This window comes from Mauremys reevesii, linkage group 1, assembly GCF_016161935.1.
Source record: "Mauremys reevesii isolate NIE-2019 linkage group 1, ASM1616193v1, whole genome shotgun sequence".
NCBI classification, from domain to species: Eukaryota; Metazoa; Chordata; order Testudines; family Geoemydidae; genus Mauremys; species Mauremys reevesii.
The window spans coordinates 262,572,271-262,598,658 of NC_052623.1; the positions used below are offsets into that span (position 1 = coordinate 262,572,271).

At 43.0% G+C, this 26,388-nt stretch overlaps 2 long non-coding RNA genes across 3 annotated transcripts in view; one reads left to right on the top strand and one right to left on the bottom strand.

Moving 5' to 3' along the window:
- Nucleotides 1–26,388, top strand: part of LOC120397887 — a 78,512-nt gene that overhangs the window by 7,686 nt on the left and 44,438 nt on the right. The window contains exon 3 of one of the 2 annotated variants that reach the window (XR_005594068.1): nucleotides 10,958–11,849. The exons of the other annotated variant lie outside the window; for it this stretch is intronic. This is a non-coding gene — a long non-coding RNA (uncharacterized LOC120397887). Of the gene's footprint in view, nucleotides 1–10,957; nucleotides 11,850–26,388 lie in introns of those variants that run through there. 2 annotated transcript variants of the gene reach the window in all.
- Nucleotides 1,275–22,625, bottom strand: LOC120397885. Its single transcript, XR_005594065.1, has 3 exons — nucleotides 22,166–22,625; nucleotides 9,127–9,246; nucleotides 1,275–3,257 (listed from the first exon to the last, which is right to left on the bottom strand). It is a non-coding gene; the product is annotated as an uncharacterized LOC120397885 (long non-coding RNA).

Genomic DNA, 26,388 nt, shown 5'->3' on the forward strand with positions numbered 1-26,388 from the left:
AAAACAAAATTAAAGGTACTGTCACTGGGCCAGATCACTCCCTGTCAGGGAGGCACTCTGTGAGGAGTGCTCTGGGGAGGGCAAAATGTGTAAGACTCCATTAAGGGGGAACAGCCCAATTACTGAATATGATGGGAGAGACGAAGCGAGTTGCTTGCTGAGGGAACCCCTTAACTAAAGGTTTTATTGATTTATGTACTGAATATTTCCAGCCTAATGTGATGAAATTGCGGTTTATCTGATGAAATTACTTGTAGTTTACTAATCAGTATTGCTGACCGGAAAATAGAATTTCTGTTCCTGTGGACATTTTTGAGGTTTGAAACAAAATTCATCCCAATTCAGGATGAAAACTAAAAAAACCTCAATTTGTCATGGGACAGAAATTCAAAAAAAACTTGGTTTGGAAAGACCTGAAACAGAATTTTTCAGCTTGCTGGCTGGCTGCCTAGAAGGTTTTATCAATAGCATCTTCTCCCTGCAGACCAAGTGAAATTTACAAGAGCCTTTGAGAGGCATGCTGAAGTCTAAACACACCCCAGTAGCTGGCCTTGGGAGGAGGTGGAGAGGTGAGGAGCCCTTGCCCTTTCTACCGCCTCTCGGCCCAGGGGCTGCTGCCACTTGGAAGGCTCTTGTCAGTTACACTTTCTCCCTGCAGGAGTTTCCAGGTGGGCATCTCAGATGCTGTCTTTTTGGTTTTCCTGACAGAAAATTGAAATTTTGCAGAAAGGGCATTTTCTGTTAGCAATTTTCCATTGGAATGGTTTTCTGACCAGTTCTACTTTTCAGCCTGTAGGTTTCTTTTATGTGCTCTAGAGAACACCTGGTAGGGTATATTCCTTGGTAAATGAAGGCGATAAAGCTGGAACTGAAGTTGTGTGCAGGTCTGTCTGTTCATTTGTCTGTAATTGTTGCTGTTTTCTTTAATAATTGTTTGTTTAAGATGTACTGTGTGAGTCTATCTATCGTGACACACAGAATAGTGTTCAGAAGCCAAATCTTTCTTCTCTGTGAGTCTTTTTATTTGGAGATCTGGAGAGAGGTACAAGTAAGGTACGTGCTGATCAGTAACCCTGAAAACTTTAACAGCACTTACAACACAAATGGTGACAAATAAAACAAACATTTTAAAATTAATTTTAATAAACTAAGGTGCTACTAGTAAAACATTTTAATCCCTCTCTTCCCCCCCCATCCCCACCCCCCATGATTTTAACCTGCCAAAGCCTCTTTAACCAATTTGGATACGTAATCTGTTTAATGATAAAGAAATATTTCTGCAACATTTGCAGCATGTCAAACTACTTTATGCAGAGAAAAATGAAACATCTGTGCCCTTCATATTTATTTTCTCAACATAACTTAACAGAGAATAAGAGAAGACAGAGGATTAGTTTGTAATTTCTCTGCAGCTGTTTATGTAAATGTGCAGTATGCCAAAAGGAAACTAAAAGAAACAATCAAACAGTTTCTAAGATTTAAACAAAATGGAGAAAAATATGGAAATGAGAACCCAGCCTTTGTTTTTTGTTTTAAAAAAATTTATTGTAATAATATCACATCCCAGTATAAGACTCCCATGCTTTCTGATGCAAAGCAGAGAGCAATTCAATGGAAGATCTCCTAAGAGTAGGTTTAGTGACCTCAGACATGTGGATTTCTTTTTAATGTCTCCACATAAAAGGGTATTGTCAGCAAGCTTCCCCCACCCCACACACACACCTGTGATAACACTATTATAGGGTTGCAACTAGGCATTGGTCCCCTTGAAGATTGCTCATCTTTTCTGATGTCTATTGAAAGGACTCACTAAATTATTCAGCAATGAGATCATCAGGTCAGATCCCATGTTGAGCTCCATGGCAGTTAGCACTCCCTATCCATGGGAAAATCCCACTTTTCTGCCAGGGCCGGCTCCAGGCACCAGCATCCCAAGCAGGTGCTCGGGGCAGCAATCTGCAAGGGGCGGCAGTCTGTGTGTTTTTGCCCCCAAGCAGTGCGCTGAATTGCCACCGGGGATGGCAGGGGCAGTCCATGTGCCATTAGGGTGGCACGCGCATTTCCGCAGTGGCAGCAATTCGGCAGCAGCTTCTATGTTCAGCTGTCTGAGGTGGCGCCAGGGCAGGCTCCAGGCACCAGCTTAGCAAACAGGTGCTTGGGGTGGCCACTCCGGAGAGGGGCGGCAGGTTCACCTATTCGGCGGCAATTCGGTGGAGGGTCCCTCACTCCCGCTTGGAGCGAAGGACCTCCTGCTGAATTACTGCAGATCGCGATCTCGGCCTTTTTTTTTTGCTGCTGCTTGGGGCGGCAAAACCCCTGGAGCTGGCCCTGGGTGGCGCAGCTTCTGTCTTCCAGCTAAAGATAGAAGCTGCCGCCGAATTGCCGCTGCGGACAGCAGGGCAGTCCGTGTGCCGTTAGGGCAGCAAAAACAGTAGAGCCGGCCCTGTTTTCTGCTTATAGACCTGTCCCCTTCCCAGTGAATCTCTCCCTCTTTCATCCTTCTCCATGTTGCCCTGCTAAATGCCCGGATTAACCAATGTAAGGGATTTATGAACCAGATTGTCATTACGCATGTGCTCAAGTCTTATTGAAGTCCGGGGGTTTAATCTTGGCGCTCCCATTGTACAGAACAGCAACAGTACCGGGAAGGTAGGTCCTGCCCTCCTAGCTGTCCTTTTCTCCCACAAAGTCCTGGTTGGCTGAGGTGCTGGTAGGAAAGCCAGGCTGTACCCTCTGCTGCCAGCTCTCCTTTGACTTGAGAATGGGGTTGCCATTGAGGAAAGGACTGTACAGGTGGCAGGATAGGGCGCATGTGGCTGCTACAGGTTGAGAGTCTGAGCTCAGGGCTGGAGGACAGGCTTGGGTCTAGGAAGGAGCCCGAGCATGTGGTCTTTGAACCTGCACTGCATGTAAAGATGGGCCCAAAGGGAAGGAAGTTTCTTAATCTGGGACTAAGTTGCAGAGGCCAGAGGGGCAGTTGAGACAGTTTGACTGATGGAAGTCGAGCTGCTTTTAGATAATTTGGATTTGTTATGCCTGCATGGAAGTACTGGGCTTTGCTATAACAGTGCAGTCCTAGATCTGTGCACTGAAGTGATTCCTGCCTCCCCCAAGGCTGTAAGGGTCTGGATCAACCTACCAAGGAGTGGAGACCCTGCCACATAAGTGTTTGCTTAAAGTTAAGCATGTGCTCAAGTGCTTTGCTGAGTTGACGCAGAAGTCCTTGTTTCTGAGCCACAGCTTGGCTTAAAGTTGGCCTGCAAAGGAAAAGAAGAAAAAATTGGGCTTGTGCGTTTCTCTTTCATGAATAGAGATTTATTTTATTGTATTTAAAAAAAATGTTGGGAAGGGAATATGAAGGGAGGTCTGTTTTGTTTATTACATTGGACATGCAGGCCCTGCCTAGCTTGCAAAACTCTTTGGCCTTGTCTGCATTATATTGTTGCAGCCCTTAGTTAAGCACCACAGTGTCAGCAAAGGGTGAGTGCTAGTGTAAGTTGGCTGCCAGTGTATTAACCATAATTTCTTCTAGGCCTCCAAGCAGCAGGGTTAGATGATGTGATGGGTTAGATGATGTGGTGGTTAAAATGCTGGTGCAGCTATAAGGGTGGGGAATTGTACATATAAAGACAGACTAATGTAAACGTAGCCTATGGTGACTGGATAACTAAGAAAACAGCAACATGAGAGTCAAGCAAAAAACCTGAGCACCTGAGAAAGGGATTTTTATTACAGTTCTGTTTTTTAAGGCAAATAGTTGTTAAAACATATGAGTGACTGTAGATAAAATAAGCCCTTGTTAATGATTCAACATGGCACCTTTTAAGGTGGAAAGAGCTGGCAATAAACAGGTTCTTCTACTCAGCCCAACTCCCTTCAAGAGTTCCTTCTGCAAATCAGGGAACTTGACAACTCTAATATATATAATTTTTTACATTTCTAAATGTAAAAAGACATGCAGAAGAAAATCCTGAAAATCTCCCACTTGCACCTTTCAAGCCTTCTTTAAACTTCATGAAGAATCCAATGGGAGAGTGGCATGGATGGGACAATAGTCTTTGAAGACTGCCTGAGGTGGATCACGGCGCCTCCACTTCCAGCAGCTCTCATTGGCCCGGAGCAGCGATCCGCGGCCAGTGGGAGCCGCGATTGGCCAGACCTGCGGATGGGGCAGGTAAACACACTGGTCTGGCCTGCCAGGGGCTTTCCCTACACAAGCGGTGACCCCTGTTGGAGAAACTCTGGTTTAGAGAAACTTGGATTACCCCCAAAAAGGTGAAACTTGGCCTGAAGGCCAAGCCACAAAGAGGAAGCACTGCAGAGTGGGGAGTGTGAGAGGTTGCTGAGTGAGAGATTGGGACAAGGAGGTTGAGAATCCTCAAGAGAAGGTGGCATTAAACCAGGGGTGAGCTAATCCCCAGATGAGTCACAAGGAGGCACCACAGTGGTGAGTGAAGTGAACCCTGGTCACAGCCCACTAGAGCACAGAAACTGGAATGGAACCCAAGATTCCTGAGGCTCAAGATTCATGTGCTTTCAGCTGTGAAACCCACAGACAGTGCACATATCTCCTGCCTTTGTAGTGGCTGATCCGCACAGAGTGTGACAACCTACTATTGCTCTGTGTCTCCATTAGCCAAAGCGGCAATGCTCTGTGCAGAGATCTAAAGGTTCCAACTCTGAAGACCCATCTATGGGATCAGTATGACTCCACATGATAGAATTTCTGTTTTTTCAGTTAGGCTTCTAAAATAGCAAAGAAATCGCCTATATGGTTGTAAGATCAAGCACTCAAAAGTTAGGAAATGCCAGAATCAGTTGCCTTTGCAGCCTTAATTCATCCACCCCCCCGCTCCACCCCCTGCATGTATATTAGGATACAATCTCAAACTTGATGATCACACAGTATTTCTTCCACAGAACTCCTGATTCCCGATCCAGTGCTCTATCCCCCTCGCCCAAATTGCCTCCTAAAAGACAGATGCTACATAAAGAATTACATTCTGCTGTTGGTAAATGACACATGCCTGACTTTAAATGAAACATAAGTATGCTTCTATCTGCCAGTCTGTTTTTATACCATCAGGCTTGCCACAGTACACAATCAATGCTACACGGAAACATGGGGCCATTTTTGGTAGGGGATTCCCCATTAGGGCTGTGTAGGAAAGAATCCTCCTGGAGCTTCTACTGCGTGGACCCTGTCAAGAACAGTCACTAACAAGCTGTGTCTATTTTGTCAAGGACAGATATTTATGCCTCTCTTCTCAACAAACCTTAAGCATTCTGAGCAAAAGCTGCAATTATCTGTCATACTCTACATTCTGTATTTAAGTTTAACAGTGAACTGAGACGCAGATTATATTCCTGTAACGTGTCCCAGCTTGATCTCTGAATGCGCCTGGTCCCAATAAAAGCTGTGTGCCTCTCTCCAGTATAATAATGGCCTCTGCTTGCCAAGTTTGCTTGGTAATCAACATGACAGAGTAGAGGGCGAAACTAGTGCAAACCCACAGGAAAGCCATGCAGTATCCCATTTTCCCTGCCTTTCTGAGAGGTTAACTCCAGATTACTGAGAGGGGGTGACGCCCCTTGTCCTGACATGACTGGGCTCTTGGAATTCACTGACAGTCTGCTGTTTAGCTTGTTAAATATGGACAGTTAGGAGGAGCTCAGATTTAAACTGCGGTCACCCATGCAAACCAAAAGGCTGACTTATGAGCGAGTCTGTCCTTAAAAGTGTCAAGCTCTGATCCAGTATATTGGAACTGTCAGCACTTTTTTTTTTTAAAATGAACATTTAATAAGCATGCTGGTATAACAGACTTGTTAAAAGGGCTTATGAGCCCTTCTACTGGAGCTCTGAGGTGTATCAAGCTTTAATTACTGTCTGTCTCCTTGCGGCTTAAAGACTGGTTGCAAATAAGCCTTTGTTCATCATCATAATCATGTATGTTAAATGGACCAAAGATAAATGTCAACAATTCAGCCAGCTCCACTGAACAGAAGATACACTATTCATCAACTTGTCATTAGGGAATGCTGATGGTAAGTGCGCTGGCTATTTTGGCGAATATACTTTCATTATACCCCATTAGGTGATTGAGTGTCTGGCTAGGCATCATGCAAGTGCTGGATATTTGAACTCATCTCAGAAGCTCTTAAATCAGTGAGGAGTTGTCAGTGAAAATACAATACAGCACTAACAGGCTTCCCCAAGCCCTTCATTGTGCTCTTGAACAGACATGCTCCTGCGTCCAAGTCATGGACGTGGCCATTTGTTTAGCATGTCCTAACACTTCATCCTTTGGGTGAGTTTACATGGTAGAAAGCATGTTACTTTTGGGCCATCAAACAGTTGGATCAAGTGTTTGTCTGAATGCTGACATTTATTTATTGCTGCCAGGGAAAGTGCTCAGAATCATCTGAATGCTAAATGAACAGCAAAGCCAGAACTCCTTTTGCATGAGCATAAAAACAAAGTCAGATCCTCCAGTATAGTCACTTGCATGGCATCACCCGCTTAAAGGAATGTGATCAGGATGCCTCTCTGTCACAGTGTTTCTCAGGACTGTTTCCAGCCCCCCACCCCCATTAGTGTAGCAGCCCAGTGTAAATTAGTCCTTTGCATATGGAGCTCCCCCATCCTGAGTAGAAGAAGGACTCTGCTGCCTCTGCAAAATCTCCCCTTCTCTTGGGGCATAGACTGGGGATCTATGTATGGGGAAAGAGGTATGGATTAGGATGGACTGGAGGAACAGTCAGCTCAGTATGTGGGTTGGGGGGGGAATACATTTTGTCCTCCTTTGGTACATCAGTTACTCGATAGAGGTCAAACTCTGCTCCACCTCACCATCCTGCCTTTCTGTTGGTGCAATGATGGGGAATATCTGCAACTGGACTTCACAGAAATCCCATGCTTGTGAGCCCTTTCCCATTGGCTTTACTGCAGAAAAGGGCAATCTGCCCCAAGGAGGGTAATTTTGAACTGTATCCTACAGTAAATAAGAATCTAGTGAAGTTAGTTGAGAATGAAGGTGATGTGGTCCTGTTTCTTTTTACACTGTGGGTAGGGATGATCCATATGTGTCATCATCTGGTACTTGGGGAGACCACTAATGGGTGAGCTGCAATAGTTAAGACAAGAGAAGATGAAAAGTTAACTGTGAAGTTAGGAACTATATTAACAATGACTGGTAAACCTGTCCTTTAATTGCTTCTCGTAACCAATGCTGGAAACAAGCATGTAATACAGACCGGTAAAAAGGGCCTAGTAATTGGTGACATGGCAATAATAAAAAAGAGAAAACAAAGTATTAAAGAAAAACAAAAAGACACATAAAAAAAAGACACATTGAAGACACACAAAAACATAAACTGTAAAGCAATAGTCAACATGAATTCTAGAATTAACAATTAGGGTACTAAAAACACATGGAAGGGGTTAAGTGTGACATGAGTGTACTTATGATGACCAGGGTCCAGAACAAAGGCTTAAAGAAAGCCACCAAAAAGCCTATAAAAAAAGGTCCTTAATACGTAAATAAAAATGTTTGGGGAAAGGGAAAAAGTTGGAAGGACATTGAGAACTGGTTAAAGGTTATTAATGGTAAATTCTGTGAATTGGAAGAATTCTCAGGTCTGGTCCTAGAGGTCAGTGGTGTCAATTTCCTATTCAATTTCCTCATAAAAAATCTGGAGAAAAAGTTAAACAGTGAGGTGGCAAAGTTTGCAGATATGAGGTGACAAAAGATAGTTAAAACCACCAAAAGACTTCAAGATAGAAGAAAAGAAAGAAGAAAAGAAAATGGCAAAAAGAGGCAACAAAAAACAAAATGGCAAAAAAAAAACAGTAAAAATAAAATAAAAAACATGCAAAAAATAACCCCAACTATACATACAACATGATGGGGGCTGAAGTTAGCTAAAGATCTTGGAAAAATCGGATAGTCTTATAGTGATCTGTAGTTTCAGTGAGTGTTCTGAGAAAAAGTCAAAAGCAAAACAAAATGTTTAAAAAATATTAAGAGGGATAGAGAATAAGACTGAGAATAGGGATATATATATATTTATATATATAAATCCACATCTCGCCCACTGTAGAGATGTGGTCTGTCACCCTCAAAAAGATAGATAAAAGATATCTAGAAACTAGAAAGAAAAGAAAAACTAAAATAAAATGGGGTTAGGAGGTTAGGTCCATATATGAAAGAAAGATTAAAGAGGCTAGGAAAGATCAGTTTGAAAAAGAGAAGACTAAGGGGGAAGAGATATAGGTATATAAAATTGATGAGTGATGTTGAAAAAGGATATATTTACTTATTTTTATTATACCCATAAAGAAGAGACCAAGGTAAAGAAAAGAGCAGCATAAGGCAGCAAGTTAAAAAAAATAAAAAAAAGTTCTCTTCTTCGCACAGCGCACTTGTGGAACTTGAACCTTCTTAGAGAGGAGGTGCTAGCTAGACTAACTATATGTTTAAAAAGGGGGGGGATAAATAATTCATGGTTAAGTCCATAAATGGCTACACAGGATGGGATGAGGGGGTAAGAATCCTGTCCTCTGTCGTGTCAGAGGATGGAGATGGATGGCAGGAGAGAGATCATTTGATCATTGCCCTGTTAGGTTCACTCCTCAGGGCACCTGCATGGCCACTGTCGGTAGACAGATACTGGGCTAGATGGACCCTTGGTCTGACCCGGTACGGCCTTTCTTATGTTCTTATTATGTTAAAACACACCTATAGATATAGGTGGGACACTGATATACCTGGGCAATGCTTTGACGGTGGTAACAGCTTGCCAATAACTGAGCAAACAAAAGAGAGGTTGGAAATAAGGGGGAGTTCAGAGGAAAGAATGATGCCATAGCTGTGAAGAGGCCCGGCAAATGTAAGGTCTTAGTGAATAGAGTTTTAAGTAACTTCTCAATTTACTGGACTTATTTGCTGATTGGGAGCCAGAGACTGTAAGGCAATAAAGGGGACTGTCTGGTTTTTGATTTTTAGCTTCTTGACAACCAGTGTGGGGGATCAGGAGCAGTTTGTGACTGGTTGGTGAATCTATCTACAGTGTTAACCACCAGTCTTGGGAGAATCTGCTCTTCTTTTTGCAGCCAGCCCTGACCTTGGCATTTTCAGTGTGGGCTTCTGTAGGCACCTTGGGTCACACCTCAGGTCACACCTCATTTTCCAATATTTCATTTCAAAATTGTTGACAGCCCAGATATATGCAGTTGAAATTGCTCTGGGAAAAAATACATAGTTATGTCATGAGACTTTGCAATCTGAAAATCTGAACACATTTAAACATCTCTAAAACTCATTGTCCCACATCATCAGCTGATGTAAATTGATGAATCCCTGTTGACATCAATGGAGCTGTCCTAATTTATGTCCACTGAGGATCTGTCCCAATGGTTTCATAAATAACCTCTACAATGGAAGGTAGCTCATAACCAATGTCCTGAAAAGCTAAGTCCCCTGCTTGATGGATAGATCTTGGCTGTGAGGTTAGCCACGATAGGTATAGTTTGGGATAATAATGACATTCAGTTGCTCCATTATGGAAAGACAAGACAAATATGAACACGGCCCTTGTGAGACTATCCACTGGAAACCTATCATCTTAAAATAAGGTTGCAATCAGGAACTTGATGTCACGTTGTCTGGAGTGGCTCATGACCATGAGAGCCAACCTCAAGTCAGAGTGTCACAAAGCAGGGCAGAAACCCCAAACTGGTTGTGTGTTCTATAATTTAGTTTCACCAACCCAGTAAAAAATGAACTCCTAAAGCCCTACAACAGTCTTACAATGGAGGCACAAACAGTCCCCTTGAGCATTCCAGTCTGTCTTACCACCCAGGCGAGTTGGATATGTGATAGATCACTTTACACCAAAAATCACAACAATATTCAGGTTACTCCAAGTCCCAACAGACCGGTCACTTACCCCAGCTCAATTGTATTCAGACCTCAACCCAAAGACTATGCCTGTAGCCAATTCTGTAATAAACTAACTAAAGGTTTATTAACTAAGAAAAGAAATGAGAATTATTTACAAGATTAAAGCTGGTAGGCATGCATACTCAAATAAGGTAGAATCTTAAATTAAAAAGGTAATAGAAGCTTCTATAATAAGCATGTTTTTATGTCCTTTGGGACTAACCCAAGCCAAACACCTTGGGGTGGGGGGTCTCTTACTTATGCCTACAAATCTTTTCCCCTCAGAATTCAGACAGCATAAAAGATCCAGTGTCTCATTGACAGGGATTTTTATCCCCCCTTGCTCCAGAATCCAGGGTGATGGAATGAGCGTTCCTGCACCTAACCTCTTCATGAGCATGTGGGGGGAGCAATTGACAGTCTTTATTTCACAATGACCAATTTGGATTCAACAGTCCTTCCTGGCGTGCAGGAGATGATACCTCCTGGGGTACATTAATATTTCACATTTGGTAATGCTTCTCCCCAGATTGTACAATCTTTCCAAACATCTTTATAGTTACAGAACAAACATGTAAACATTACCTTATAACATTGGTTTTCAACCTTTTTTAATTTGAGGACCCCCAAAAATTTCAAATGGAGGTGCAGCCCCCCTTTGGAAATCTTAGACATAGTCTGTGGACCCCCAGGACTCTGTGGACCACAGGTTGAAAACCACTGCCTTATAACACAGGATACAGGTATAAGTAGGATTAATAGATGCAGCATCCTATAAACATTCCATAAGGCCTAAATACTAAACACATTGCTATAACTCCAAATATCTATTTTGATAATGCTAATACACAGATAAGCAAGATTGATATCCAGCTAGGCATTTAAGTGTTCAGTGAGGCCTAGATACCTTAGCATGAGCTGGCACCTGGTCTGCCAGCATCATGCTGGGGTAAAAAACGCACTTGGTATGCCAGGAATGTTTTCCACTAACGTCTTCACATGTCCTTCTAAAGGGAGAAGATATCTTCCCCATTCATACTGTCCTGAGAAAAAAAACATCTCTGGCCATCTTCTGACCATTTCTAGATGCCTTCTTTAATGGAAAAACATACAAGGAATGGACAATTCTATAATGACCCTGCCATTGTACTGCAGGACCCTTTAAAGGAGAAGAGGATATGAGACTATTCACACCCCAACCACATCTGCATTTCTGCCATACTCAGACAGGATTCTATGGTTGGGAAAAAGCTGCACCTTGTCTTTTTTGGGGGGCTAGTTTCTGATATCAGTTACATACGGTGGTATAAATGTGGAATAATTGCACAGTTCAGTTGGCTTACTCCAGATTTGTCTCTTGGACAGTGATGAGTAGGATCCATTGTGTAAGGCCTACCTGCCAAGTTAATCTATAGGTGAACAAAACTAATGAGTGCACTCTAGAAACCTGTTGTGCAAACTGATAGGAGGATAAAATGAAGTATTTGAAAAATGGCTGTGTCAGTATCTTATCAGAAATTCTGGAATAAATTTAGCCCTTGTATAAGCAGGTGTGACTCCCACTGAAGTCAAGAAACTAAATGTAAGGCTGGCCTGGTGTTTGTGTGTTAGCTCTCCGCCATGCTGTGCAAGATCTCAGGTTGTGTTCCTGGAGCTGGCCTTGCTCTGCTTGAGCTAGCAGTGACTGGGAATGCTGCAGTGAGAAGGGAGCACCTGGAGTAACGCTGCAGTGATGTCTCTGGCAAAGTGCAGCAGTGATGAACTTCATAGGGGGTTCCCTCCAGCCCTCCTGATCCAAGGAAACTAGTTGTAATTTGGAGCTTTTAAGGAGGAGGGAAGGGGAAAGTCCACCATTAAGAAATAGACAGGAAGAGAACAATCCTGTTAAATCCCCAAGGAAAACCCAAGAGCTAGTACATTGCAGATAAAGCTGGCACAGTTAACACGTCTTATTTAATCATAGCAGGAAATAGCACTAAAATCACTATCTTTAAGTATAAAAAAAAGCTCAGTTATCTGTCAAAGTTTTACAATCAACCTTGAGTTTGAACCAAGAAAGTCCCTTAACGTGTATCAGTTAGTCAGGGGAAACTGGGTGCATTTTAAAGATTCCATTGTTGTTTCATTCCAAAGTTTGTTTGTCTTCCTTTGCAACACATTGAAATTGATGGATAGTTTGGATACTTCTGAACTTTTAAGTTAACTTTTTGAGTTTTGTTTCATTTTGGAGGAAAAGTATATAAATGGGAGAAAGAAATATTTCAAAGATTTTGTGCCACAAAGGATGGCAGCAAGCCATTAATTATGTGCAGAGGAAAAATTATCCCTGGGATTTTTTTTTTTACAGGATGAACTATTTAAAACTGAATAGCTGCTGTAGGAAAGGCACAACCCACATACCCACCTCTGCTTTTATAGCCTTTTTGCAAAGATATTAAAAATATTAACACAGCTTTGATACAATGCATTTGATTGTTGGAATTATTGCCCCCAAATTCAATAAACTCTGAATTCTCATTGTTACTTAGAGAACACATTAAGTGTTCATTGCACTTTATACAAGATGCAATAGCCCTGAAGAGCTTACAATCTGAAGTCTTGACGTTAATGGAAGGCTTTCCACTGACTTCATAATAAAGCATTGTGTGATATATAGGACAACAGTTCAAGGACAAAAGTCGTGGAATAGAGGCAGTGAGGTGAGAAGATTAACATAGGGAGGATTTACCCAAAAAAAAAAAATTTAAAGAAGTCTGGTGGTAGGGGAGGAAGGGCACTTGGTACATGAGAAATTAGACTTCAAAAAATAATGTAGTATGAAAGCTTGTGAAAAGCTGTAAGTGAAAGAAGGAGATAAAGGTAGAGGTTAGGGGAGAGGAATGGAGCAAACATATGGTGATACAGGAAGAAATTAAAGCAGGGATCTGGGAAGTTCAGAGCTGTGTAGTTTTGAAGGAGAGGATAATTTCAGTGGCACAACCCGCCAATCGTAATATCTGGAGGAGATGAGTTGATGATGCGTTACCACATCATATAAGAGCTAAGCATTCTTCTATTATCCTCTATGAGTACCAGTATTGGGGGATGTGTCAAAGAGACCCATCCAGCCAACTTTATGATTTGGAGAATGGCTTCCAAAATTCTTTAGTGTTAGAGAATTACCCTCCAGAAATGCTAGAAGAAAATGAGAAAATAAAAGGAATCTTGGAGACTTATTTTTTATATATTGGAAACAAGATGAACACAGCCAATCAGGTTCATCAGCCTCTGTGATAATCTGAATTCCAGATTGATTTTCTTGAGCACCGAGGAAATAAATGATTAATCTCTTCTGTCCCAGTCCTCCTTCCAGGGAAGTCAATGGAAAATCTTATTGACTTCTATGGAAGCTTGATTAGGCTTTACAGAAAGTTTGTTTTACTATTCCAAGTAATTTGTTATGGCCAAATTCAGAGGTGACATCACGGAGTACTTGAGATGGAGTAGTCCCATTGAACTCATTGGGACTATTCATTTAACTCGGTGTTCGCTAAGCAGAGTATAGGTTGCACAATCAGGCCCTAAGTGGGAATCTAACGGTATAATATACACCTTCTTTCACACCTGTCTAGCTTCGATATGTAAGTTACATGAATTTAGATTTCCTCTAGACTCTCTTATAGTTACTTATTTAGATTCACATCAACTTACTGATTGTAATTTAAAACTCCCTTACATATCCCCAGAACACTAGCTTTGCATGTATTTGCTCCATCTTGGATGTTTTGTTTATGTTTATTTGGAAAGTTCATGCGGTACTTTGTGTGGTTTTCTCTCAAAACAAATGCTTTAGGCTTTCATTCAGCACGTCACTTATGTGTGTACTTAGCTTTAAGTACAGGAGTAATCCCTGAATTGGGGGTCTATATACTTTAAAAAAAACTTAAAGAAATAAATGCCAGCAGCCACCCTTGAGCAACCCTACAATAACACACCAATGAGCGTTCACAATGGAAAACATGACCATTTGATAAGGAAACAGATTCACTTTCTGGTTTCCAAGGAGTTTTTATAAATATCAGTGAGGAAAAGTACAAGATTTGTGTAATTTGTTAAAACGTGTTGACTGAGTCCTTTGCAGGATTGTAACATGGGGGCAGGGTAACTTTTGACAGCAGACACACTGTGAATGGTTTATTTTCTGAAGAAAGCCAGGCACTCTTTGGCTGGAAATCTGTCAGATGAAGGAAAGTCATAGTGGTGATGAGGTTGTGGTAAATAAGGAGCCAATTTCATTGTCACACTGCCCACTACAAACCTTTTGGCCCCTTGGCAGGACAACTGTTGATCTGCTACTTTGTTCCACAGTGGCTGACAAGCAACAGCAGGCCCCTGGAAGTGAAGAGTGTTTCTTGTTTTTCAGTCACTGCTTGGCCAGTCAGTTGCCACTGCATGAGCGAGACCAGATGCCTCTGTGGTGTTTAGCGCTGAAAGGCGGGAACTTATTACTGGAGATTTATGCAAATGATTCTGGGCAGTTGATAAGGCAACAGATGCTGGTGGGAGAGGGGAAGGACCAGAACAATGTGTGTAAAAATATATCTCCTGTAAAGTACAATTATTCTGTCTGACCCCGGAGTTGGTATGTGGAGAGCAGGCTATATCAAAATAGGTGGCAAATCTCTGATGAATAATAACCCAGAGACCCAGGGCCAGACAACAGGAAATACAATATTTCTCCTCTCTATACAAGGCCAGATTCTTAGCTGGTGTAGATCAGCATAGGTCCACTGAAGGAGCAGACCAGCTGAAAATTGGCCCACAGATCTAAATTACCAGTGAAACAAAGTAGGTCTGTGGATAAACAAAATGCTATCAGGAAAAAAATGGGTATCTAAAAGTTTGCATTGTTTGTTCTTCATACAGCTTTATTCTTTTGGTTTTCCATAGCAGAAGGTTACAGGCAGGCATACTGATTGGGGTTCAAGGTTTTATGAGCCTCTGGAAAAACATTTTTGGGTTGGAAAATACCCACAATGCTAGTGTGAGTTAATGAACACACACTAACTACAGAATGCTCAAACTCTAGTTATAATTTCTGATGCATTTTTGCTTACCAGAAAAACCTCTACATTAATTACACTGCAGTTATAATGTGCATGTAAAACAGCTTCCCTCTCCCTCAGGAGCAGTCCTTTTCACAGGTAGGATACCAGGGCTACCACATATCTTCTCCCACAGTGGAATCTTCAAAGCCCCCCATCACCATTCTCCAAGCTAGAGGGGAATGCAGGGGCAGAATATTTCTATACAGCTGGTCTACATAGGGTGATGAAGGTCATAAGAACCTATCTGAGCACCTTCCAGTAGTACATTAAGTGACATGGCTAAACTTCTGTCCAGTGTGGTTCATTCTCTCTCATCTTCTCCCCAAGGAGAGAATTGTATGTGCAGTGGAATGGGTGTGCAGGAATCAGAGGATTTAGAGGCTCAGAATCTCATTTACACTAGAACCACTTGACATTCCTCTAGCAGCGTTAAAGGACCTTAAAGTGCGAGTAAATTATATTTACATCCCCCTTAAGGCTTGTTTACACTCTCCGAGAGTGGCGTAAAGTTGCCTTAACACAAATGCGAATCAGGTCCTGTGACTTTCATGAGCGCTGTGAAGGAGATATGAGAAGAGGGGGGGGGGAAAATTTGACTGTAAAAAACCAAAACCAAAACCAACCAAACACCAAAAACCTAAAGAATTTCTCAGGCAAAACCTTTCAGAGAGCTAAGTATGGACACTGTAGTGCATGTTAAATAGCATCGTTGTTTGAATGTTACAGTTGAAAAGCAACTAAATGATGGGAACGTGGGGAAAGTTGCAGTGAAGGTTCTAATGCCACCCTGAACTGTGCCCCTTTATTCCTGCCTGTAGACTAAAGATGTGTCTTTACTCTGTGGGCACTTTTCTATCTATATTTCCAATATGGGACACAGAACAACACTTGACCCATATCCTCATCCGCTCTCTACACACTGACTCGTGAATCACCACTTCGTATGAGATGAGGACTTGTCCCTCACTCTCTTAGTGCACCCTCCTAGTATAAAGCAGTTACATCTTACACTTCAGCAGCAGCGCAAATAGAGTGGTATGGTACGGTACACCGTTCCAGCAAGATATTTATAGCTGGCATGGCGTACCAGAAAGACACAGGAGGAGCAACGCCGGCAGCTCTTCCAGCACAGCGGTACTGTCCCCAGCCCTTCCATGCAGGGCCTCCTCCGTCTGTATAGCAGCCCTGCCGGAGGATGGGGCTGGGGGCAGGGGGTGGTAGAGCTGCAGCAGAAGAGCTGACAGTGTGGGGCTGCCCAGTGGCCCCATGTTCTGCTCCTTTCCCCGCTGCAGTTCCTGGGAGAGCCCTGTGGTTCAGGGCTCTCCTGGGAATTGCAGAGGGGAAGGCAGCAGAACCCCCAGCCCCGCTCCCTGCATTTCCAGGGAGTTGCGTCTCCTCTGGCTCCATTTATACAGCAGCAGCCCCGCCAGAGGACAGGGCTGGGGATGGTACAGCCACCGGAGGAGCAACCGGTGTTCATGCAGTTCCTGGGAGAGCCCAGGTAAGAGGGGTGGATTGTGGGGAGGAGATGGAGAGAGCGTGAGGGCCCTGGGCTGGGGGGCAGGGCTGCAGCCCCCAAGTACCAGTAAGAAATGGATTTCACTTGCACCACTGCACTTCGCTAATTGCCCAGAAACTATACGTTCCCTTATCAACTACCATTCTGCTATGTTCCAGAAAACTTGTTCTGCCTCACTCACCCTCCATATATGGGCCTAGTCATCCTCTAAATAAGGATCAGAGAACCCACGCTCTAGAGATTCACCATCACCCCATCCTCTCTCCACTTAATGGCCACAGGCCTCAGGGTGCACCACACACCTAAGTGAGGGTTTTATCTCTGTCCTGCTCCTCATGGAGGAAAGAGAGAAGCTGGAATGCCTGGAGGCCCCACTTAGCAGCAGCAGCACTGTGTTTCTCTCAGAAGATCCTGCTGGCCACCTCCCCACATTTCCCCACCCCCATGTCGGTCATTGAGTTAGATGATGTAACCTGCATCTCAAGAAGGAAATCCAGATCCCAAGGATCTGCCCTGACATCCTTCCAATTTGTGGACAGAGACTGCCTTGTATCTCATGTGGGCTGACAAGGTGGGGCATGGGTTATCTCCTCATACAGCTAATGCCCAGTGCTGGAATTAATATACTCCATAGGACAGATCTATGTTTAATATGGCATCTGGTGCAAATTTCCAACCAGCAAGTGGAGGCTGGGTAGGGACCCGGGGGTGGGGGGAATAGAACTTGGTGACTGAAGAACACTTAGCTGGAAATTTCCTAAGTTTTTAAGATCTATGGTTTTCATTATTATTATAACAACATTCTGTTAATATTGCTTTAAAGGGAAACATTCTCAACCTTAGCGCTCTCTCGAGAATGCTTTTGTCAGAATCTATGTTCAGTTTGCAGCCAAGACAAACAGATACTCTGTAGGCTGTGTGAGAACAATACCTGGGGTTGCTTTGATGGGACTGCAGAAGGTGTTTACTATGACTCCCCGTATTGCAGAAAAACCAGAACTGGTTACAAGTTCATGTGTTGTTGAATGTGTTAATATTTGATATGTGGCTCCTTGAATACTTTTCAGTGCTGGAACCTAAGATTAGCAGTTACATAACTTCAGTTGATGGCACATGAGCAGCTTCTTTAAATTGTATTCCTCCTTCTGCTTTAAAAACCACTCTTCTATTTTATGCAGTCTTCTCTGAATTTTGCAAGAGTCATCTGATCAAGGGAGGGTGGTCGCTTGGCTGATCTGGTGGTCCCTTCCAGCCTGAAACTCTATAAGATCACCCATGTCTGAGTATCAGCCTATTTATCCATTCTCAGGGAGCACTTACATTACATAGTGGATAATTCAATAACAACACTCAGTTGGCGTCTGATGTTATTTATGGAGGAAGAGGCCAGTGTTCCCTGCCTGAATCAGTGGAGGGTGGCAGCCACATGTGTTAAGGTTGGGCTGGAGTGCTGCGCTGTGACCAGCTAGAGAAGCGTGCCTGGCAGCCTGCGCTGCTGTTGTTGTTGTTATTGTAGTTCTGGTGTCAGGTTCCTTATTTCAGGCTTGTTATTTATAATGTTTTCTAAATAAAGCTCTGCAGCCTTTTCCTTCTGATAAATGATGTGGAAACCAGCTAAAGTCAACATGAATGGGGGAGGAAGTTGGAGCATGTCACTGTTGATATTTACTAGTATCCAATGCATCTTGTTATGCAAGAGAGAAGAGGATTTTCTGAAAAGGGATCATTTTGAATCCCCAGTCATTCCTCCTGTCTTCCCTCCCTTCCCCCTCTGCTCCTATATCTCATGCCAAGTTCTGGGTTCAGACATTCTGGAAGCACCCTTATGGCTTATGACTACAGCAAAACTCCAGCATTGCTACACATGCCTCTTATATTAGGCTGGGGAGCCATTCTACTCTCTTGATCCATCTCAGCTGTGTGCTTTGTGGCTCAGTGGTGCACAACGGTGGTTCTTCGCTTCCCCCCTCTCTAATAGTTTCTCATTTCTGGAAGTGTAACAAATATTTGATTCCATTTCCTTATCATGGGCCTTGAAATTAAATGCCAGCCTTTTACTGGAAGTTATGACTGGAGGCCGGTTGATCTACCATGTGGTTAAAATAATCTTACAGAAATAAGCACATCTTTCCTTTTGATAATTTATACAAAGATTGAATTTTGTAACTAAGGAAAGTAAAATCACACTGTATATTAACCATGGCCATGGGAAAACATTTAGAGAGGAAACTGATAATACAGCTTATTGTTGAAAACAACTGATGAAATATATACATTTCTAACAATGACTCATGTTGGGTATCAACCACTGTTAATTAGTGTATTTCCTTTGGCAATATTGTTTACATTGGGACTGATCCTGCTCTCACTGCAGTCAGACGTTTGCCATTGACTTTGAAATGCAGCTCTTCTCTGAAAAGTGTCTCGTTAAAAATGGCAATGTGGAGGTCCATGTTTGTGCTGTACTGAGTCCAGATTAAATTTGCTAAATGGAGAAATACAAGGATTTGCCCCCAATTGCTAGCCCTGCGTGATCAGTCAGAGACCTGAAAGTCATGGTGCTTGCTTTCCTGCTTGAGCCTCAGTACTGACAACAAGGATTCTGCTGCTCAAATTCTGCTTGGGGTTACGCTGTGCAACCACATTGTCTTCAGTTATACCTAGGCAGCCCCATTAACACCAGCTGACCTTATCTATTGGAATTTAGTTAACAAGTCTACTGATGTGAGATGGAATAATATCCAGTTTACTCTTAGGACTCTATTTGTTCTTCCGTGCTCACAGAGGTAAAAAGTAATAAACACTTATTTTTGTCACTGATGTAAACAATCCACCCAGGAAGCAGATCTTTTATACAGCCACTTTTCCAAATAAAATTGTACTTTAAGGAGAGAGGGTTGTTCCCCTTAGTTATCATGTATGGGAGTGAGAGGAGCCCATATTTGGTCTTCAGTTTTCTAGCTTGTGTGTGTGTGTGTGTGTGTGCGCGCGCTCTAGACTCCTGTGCAATTTAGTCACAGTCTAAGCCAGATTTTCCCATTGTTTTAAACTTAAATCATGCTGCATGGTGAATAATGCAGTAAGCTTTCCAGTCTCCTCTCCCTTCCTCTGGGATGTTTATAATTTACTAACTGAAATGATAAAGGTTTTTAGAGCCAATTTTCAGTTTCCCCTCACTGTTGGGAGACCTGATGGAACACATTCTTGCCATTACTATATAAATTGGCTTCTCAAGAAAAAAAGATTAGGCAGATGATTATTCATAAAAACTTGAACTAATCAAAACAGCTGGGAAGGCCACTCAACTGTACTGGAAAGTTTTCCATAAGGGAAGTGTTAAGAGGTTTGAGTTGCTGTTTCTTTTTACAGGTCCTCTTCACCACAAACAGTCCATGGGGCTCAGCACTATTTTATCTAATCAATATATCTTTCAGTGTAGCATAGTATGTAGGAGCTGGTCATGGATGGAAACTTGGTTGCTCGCCTACCCATGGTCCTTCTAGAATTTGGCAGGCCTGCGGAAGCTTGAAGTATCTATGAGATGCTCTTCTTTCCCCAGCTCTCTTGCCTGTGGGCCTTTTAAGGTACAATCATGTCACCCCCTCCTGTTCAATGTAGATATGAGAACACTAGAGGAGAGGGAGCCGTTGTTGGCTGCAGTACCATCACTGTTCTGAGGAAGCTTAACTGTACTGCTGCTTCTCATTGCACCTGGATTCTCTAGTCTCCTTGATATTCTAGTGCCCGAGTTAAGGACGGGACGAAAGATGGCTGGATTAAATTCAATCCAAACAAGATGGAGGTGATTTTGCTAGGTGAGCAGGGCCGCCCAGAGGATTCAGGGGGCCTGGGGCAAAGCAATTTTGGGGGCCCCTGCCATAAGAAAAAGTTGCAATACTATAGAATACTATATTCTCGTGGGGGCCCGGGGCAAATTGCCCCACTTGCCCCCCTCCCAGGACGGCCCTGTGGGTGACCGAGAGCATCTTGAGCAGTTTATGAGATTTATGGCTGCTCCCTCTTAATGGAGTATGAACACTCACTTCCTTAATAATTCATGATCTCAAGGTCTTATTGGGCCCCTTATTGTTTCTGGATTCCCAGGTAATAGCTTTGGTCCTATTAGGTTGCAATTTGAAAGTCAACCATTCTTCTATGACAGATTCATAGATTCTAAGGCCAGAAGGGACCATTGTGATCATCTAGGCTGTCCTCTCCTATAACACAAGCCATAGAACTTCTCCAAAATAGTTCCTAGAGCAGATCTTTTAGAAAAACATCCAATCTTGTTTTAAAAATTGTCAGTTATGGAGAATCCACCATGACTCTTAGTGAATTGTTTCAATGGTTAATTACATTTTTGACAGTGAGAGTATGTCTTATTTCCAGTCTGACTACATCTAGCTTCAACTTTCAGCCATTGGCTCATTTTAGAGCTTTTTCTGCTAGATTGAAGGGCCTGTTATTAACTATTTGTTCCCCATGTAGATACTTATAGACTAATCAACTCACCCCTTCTTGTTAATCTAAATAGATTGAGCTCTTTGAGTCCATCACTATAAGGCATGTTTTTTAATCCTTTAATCATTCCAGTGGTTCTTCTCTGAACCCTCTGCAATTTATCAACATCCTTCTTGAGTTGTAGGCACCGGAACTGGACACAGTATTCCAACAGCAGTTGCACCAGTGCCAAATACAGAGGGGAAAAAAACCCCTCTCTACTCCTACTGAGATTCCACTGTTCATGCATCCCAGGATTGCATTAGATCTTTTTGCCACAGAATCACATTGAGAGCTCATGTTCAGCTGATTATCCACCGTGACACCCAAATGTTTTTCAGAGTCATTGCTTCCCAGAATAGAGTCCCCCATCCTGTAAGTATGGCCTATGTTCTTTGTTCCTAGATGTATGCATTTACATTTAGCTGTATTAAAATGCTATACTGTTTCTTTGCACCCAGATTACCAAAGGATCCAGATTGCTCTGACTCGTGTGTTATTCACCACTCCCCTAATTTTTGTTTAAGCTGCAAACTTTGTCAGTGATTTTGTTTGTTCATTCCAGAACTGATATCCGTGGGACCACACCGAAAATAGACTCTCTTGACAATGTTTCCACTTTATACACTTACATTTTGACACCTATAAATTAGCCAGTTTTTAATCGATTTAATAGACCGAAAATAGACTCTCTTGACAATGTTCCCCATTTACACTTACATTTTGACACCTATAAATTAGCCAGTTTTTAATCGATTTAATATGTGCCATGTTCATTTATATCATTCTAGTTTTTTTAAGCAAAATGTCATGCAGTACCAAGTCAAGTGCCTCATAGAAGTCTAACCCTAATATTACATCAACACTCTTAAGATTACAACTTTGGTTGATAAAGATATAAAAAAAGATAGCAAGGTAGTTTGATGGGATCTATTTTCCATATACCCATGTCAATTAGCATTAATTACATTGCCCTCCTTTAATTCTGTGGTAATTGAGTCCCGTATCAGCCTCTCCATTATCTTGCCCAGGTCCTCCCCTGTCATCGTCATCCCCAACCCCAGGCTAGACTAGCGTAAAGCACTCTATTGAGGGTGTAACAATGTGGGACTCACCACTGTGGCACTTCCTGCTGGTCTCTCAGGGAATTAGCTTCCAGCCTCTGGAGCGCCCTCTGTCCCGCTACCACTGGGCCCCCATGTCGCTCCTGGACCCCGGTGCCCCTTTCCACTGGGGTGCTGCCCCCTGGTAATAACCCCACAGTCTCTGGGTCTCCCCCTTCCAGGGGAACCCCTGTCCCCACCTTGCCTTAGTATATGGCTACTGCCCAGTCTCCATAGAGCCCCCGTTAACTGGGGAAGACTGCAGTATAAATGCCACTCATCACAGGCAAGGGGATTTGGACCTGCTGCCTCTGCCTACCCCTTTTGGGCTGCCCCCTGCAACCCCAGTACCTATTTGGCCTTCCACTAGGCCACAGCCTGGGGATTTCCAAACCGGAGCCCCCCGGGCCTTCTCCCAGCCTAGCCCCACCTCTGGTATCTTGGTACACTCCCAGCAGCCAGGTCCCTCCCTCTCAACAGGCTGGAGAGAGAGTCTGTCTGTACTCCTGGCCCACTGCTCTCTTATAAGGGCCAGCTGAGCCCTGATTGGGGCATGGCCTCAGCTGAGTTTACTCCCCCACTCAGCCTGGGAACTGCTTGCTCCCAGCCACTGCCCTCTCCTGGGATGTTTTAAGCCCTTTAAGGCCGGAGCGGGTGGCCACCCCACTACAGAGGGCTTGCTCTTGAAAACCTTTCAGAAACTTTAGTGTATGCAAAATGTGATGTCTTGCCTTTTAGTAGGGGTAGATTCATTTGAGCGTGCAATATTTGTGCTTTGTGTTCACCCCTGGCTCCCAGTCTGCTTCAGGTTGTGGTTGGAACTGTTGAACTTGGTTAGCATTTATAAAGCTTTAAGTGGCTTTATAAATGCCTTTCTGCCCTTTCATAGCAATCATAATTAGTTGGAATGCTGTCTGTCTCCAAGGTCAAACTTCAGAGAGCAGGTGGTAGGGTATTTTCATTGGAGGTTCCTGGCTCTGGAACGTGTTTACTCTTGGGAGCCTATCAGAGCCCATGTCTGGCCACGTTTAGGGTGCAGCACAAGACATGTTCTTTCTGTTTGGCTTTTTCTTAATTTCAGAGTATTCAGGTGGGTGCGCTTTCAGAGAGTGTGCATTTCAGAACAATACAGTTTAGAATCAGTTTAGGGATAACTGTGCATTTTTAAATATGTAAAGAAGACCGGCCCCCATGGTGATGTGCACATAAGAATGTCATATATAAGATAAATAGCCAAACTGCAAAATGAGGATAGTTTTGATGGCAATGCAGCATTGCAACCAGACAGCAGGGAAGGAGTTCTAGACAGATTACAAATCTGACAGAAACACATCCTATCCACCACCTGAATCCCATGGGCCAGAGATTGGTCAAGGCAGGATCCCAAGTTCCGAACAGGTCTTACTGGCTCCTCTATATGCACAAAGGGCAGAACAAACTAGGTATGGAATCTGTCATGATGACAATCTCAGGCCACTGCTATCTCCTCCAGCATGGTTTGGTTCAACACAAATCTGCTTTTGTGCATCTACATTACAATCCTCCCTAAGCCAATGCTGGGCTGAGCAGAATCCATGGAGCAAGAGATGTGCAAAAGAATGATTTTCCTTTATTCCAAATGTAGTCTCTTCCACATGCCCATGTAACAAAATGTCTGAAATTCTTTACATTCACAAGTCAGCCCCTTCTAAGACCCAGGCATTTATACTCTTGTCAGTATCTGAACAATGTTTTCCTTCTATCAACGGTTTAGTGCTATCAGCCACAGATGCCGATGAGGAATACATTAATCTAAGACTCAGGAAGTCACACCTGTCAGACTCACACTGTTTAGATCGATGCTTTTACTTTATAAAGTATAAACAGTAGGATATTTATTTTCCTGCCTGATATCCATGAGTTAGTTAAGCAACTAGAGTGTGCTCATGCACAGCTTTCATGAGCCAGCCTTAATTGCATAGCAGCATGCCATCAAAATAAAGATTAGACACTATTATCTAGGAACCAATTTTGCATTTTTCTCCTCTGACAGTAACTGTTTAAAATGTAGGGCACTATCTCATCCTGGCCATACATACATTTCTCATTTGTCAAAATGCCCTTAGTCAACTATCCAGCTTTTCATGGTGGTTGAAAATCATAGCATTTAATTGTGTCAACCAAGGCTAGAAATGTTGTTAATTCACCACAGGGTTGCACTGTCCAATTTTTTTAATCCTAACCAACTATACATTTGAAGAACTGATTAGCTATAAAAAGTGTTTCACCTGTTAACCAACAAAGACAACTCAAGAGGGACAGGAAGAAAATATCCTCAAATGGCCGATTTTCTTTTAGCCACGTGCATTCTTTATCCTCTTTATTGGCTGCATTTAAATATTCCAGACAGAATGCAGCATAATATTAACTTGTGCACAGTGTATAACGGGGACCTGATCCAAAGCCCATGGTATTCAATTAGAGGCTTTCCATTGACTTCCTAGAGCTTTGGATGAAGCTCTGGGATTACAGTATTGCAATTGTCTATCAGCCACCATTTCCACCCCTAAGTAGAACTAACAAACAAGAAAAAAAAAAAGAAACCAGTATGAAATGCAGAACTTCAACAACCAATTTCAGTATATACATAACTCCACTAGCTTCTATTGTTTTCCACCAGAGATGAAATCGGCCTAATGAGTGTTAGGTGGCATATGCATTTTCTCATAATTTGTTTGTGATCATTCTCCACGCAAAGGACGCCCCAATCACTAAATGTTAGGACTCCAATGGGTGGAGAGAGGCTTTCTCCCTTGGGCAGTAGTCTTGGCAAACCGAGAAAATGGCTACCAGCCCTATGCTCCTGGGAATGAGCTCCCAATATGTCTGAGACATCGCTGGCATTTGACAGCCCTTCTGCAAGTAATATTTATGAGTAGAGTAGCTGTGCCATTTGATTATAATGGGTGCTGTTATTATAGTAGAAGCTTTGGACTAGGGATCTCCCAGGTTGAAAGCTCAGGATCTGGGCAAAAGAGGGGAACAAAGAGTTCTAAACCAGTTAGTGATCACATGGGGAAAGTGTTTCACAGAGTTTAAGGCCCAAAGGGATTACTAGATCGTCTAGTCTAACCTCCTGTATATCACAAGCCGTACCATTGACCTCCGTTACCTCGATATTGAGCTCAATAACTTGGGTTAGACTAAACCATTTCAGTTTTCAGGAGACTGAACTGTTGTGTGCCGCAGGCAGAGAACAGGAGAGACCCAGAGTGCCACCAATGCACAAGGCCCCTGCAATGGCAGGGAACTGGTTAGGTGAGAGATGCTTAGCTGATTCCCAGCAGGTGACCCATGCCCCATGTAACTGAGGAAGGTGACCCCCCCCTGCCACACACACATCCCAAAGGTGTTCCAAGGTGATTGCATGCTAAGAGGGACAGTGATGGGGGAGTTGTTCCTTGGCCCAGCAGCTGGGCAGTGGGGACTGATGTGCCATTTCAGCAGAGGGGATTGCCTACATTCAGTATGGAACAGGTCTGTTTAAGATCAATGGACCTATGTGTATAGTGTAAATAAATAAATTACATTAGAGAATGCCTGACTCCCTAGCAATAGAAACTGACTTGCTACAGAGCCCTGGCGTCCCCTTCTGCTTTGTGAGGAGCAGCAGTATCTATATAATAAGATCCCAGGATTGTCACTGCCACTCTGAAGCCTAGAATGCCTGCACAGTCAATGTGAAATGATGGAAACAGCTACAGGCACGCTGAGAGTTCTCTGTTGAAAATATTATGTTCAATTTTTAAGTGCTCAGTCATTTTGACTTGACAAATTACAGCCGTGCAACAGTAAAGCGTATACCTGTGCCGTGCCAAGAGTTCGAGAGAGACCATTATGATCTCAGAGGTCATGCAACCAATTGCCATTTTTACTCTATCCCTAATCTTCATGCAACAGTTTCAGTGGCTATATGAGAGAGACTGTACAGCTGGTGGGTTACTTGGCCCAACTGCCACAATTCTTTAAAACCACCCACAAAACCAACACATCATGTGACAGCATGGGCTTTCAGCTACTAGTGTGTGTTATAAACACCTCGGGTGAAATCCTGGCTTAATTGATGTCAATGGGAGTTTTGCCATAGAGTACAATGGGGCTAGAATTTCATCCCTCTTTGTTTTGGTAGGGGGTTTATTGGGCTCCAGTTTTATCCTGAAACCAGAAACCCTAGATAGAATTTAAAATGACCCTAA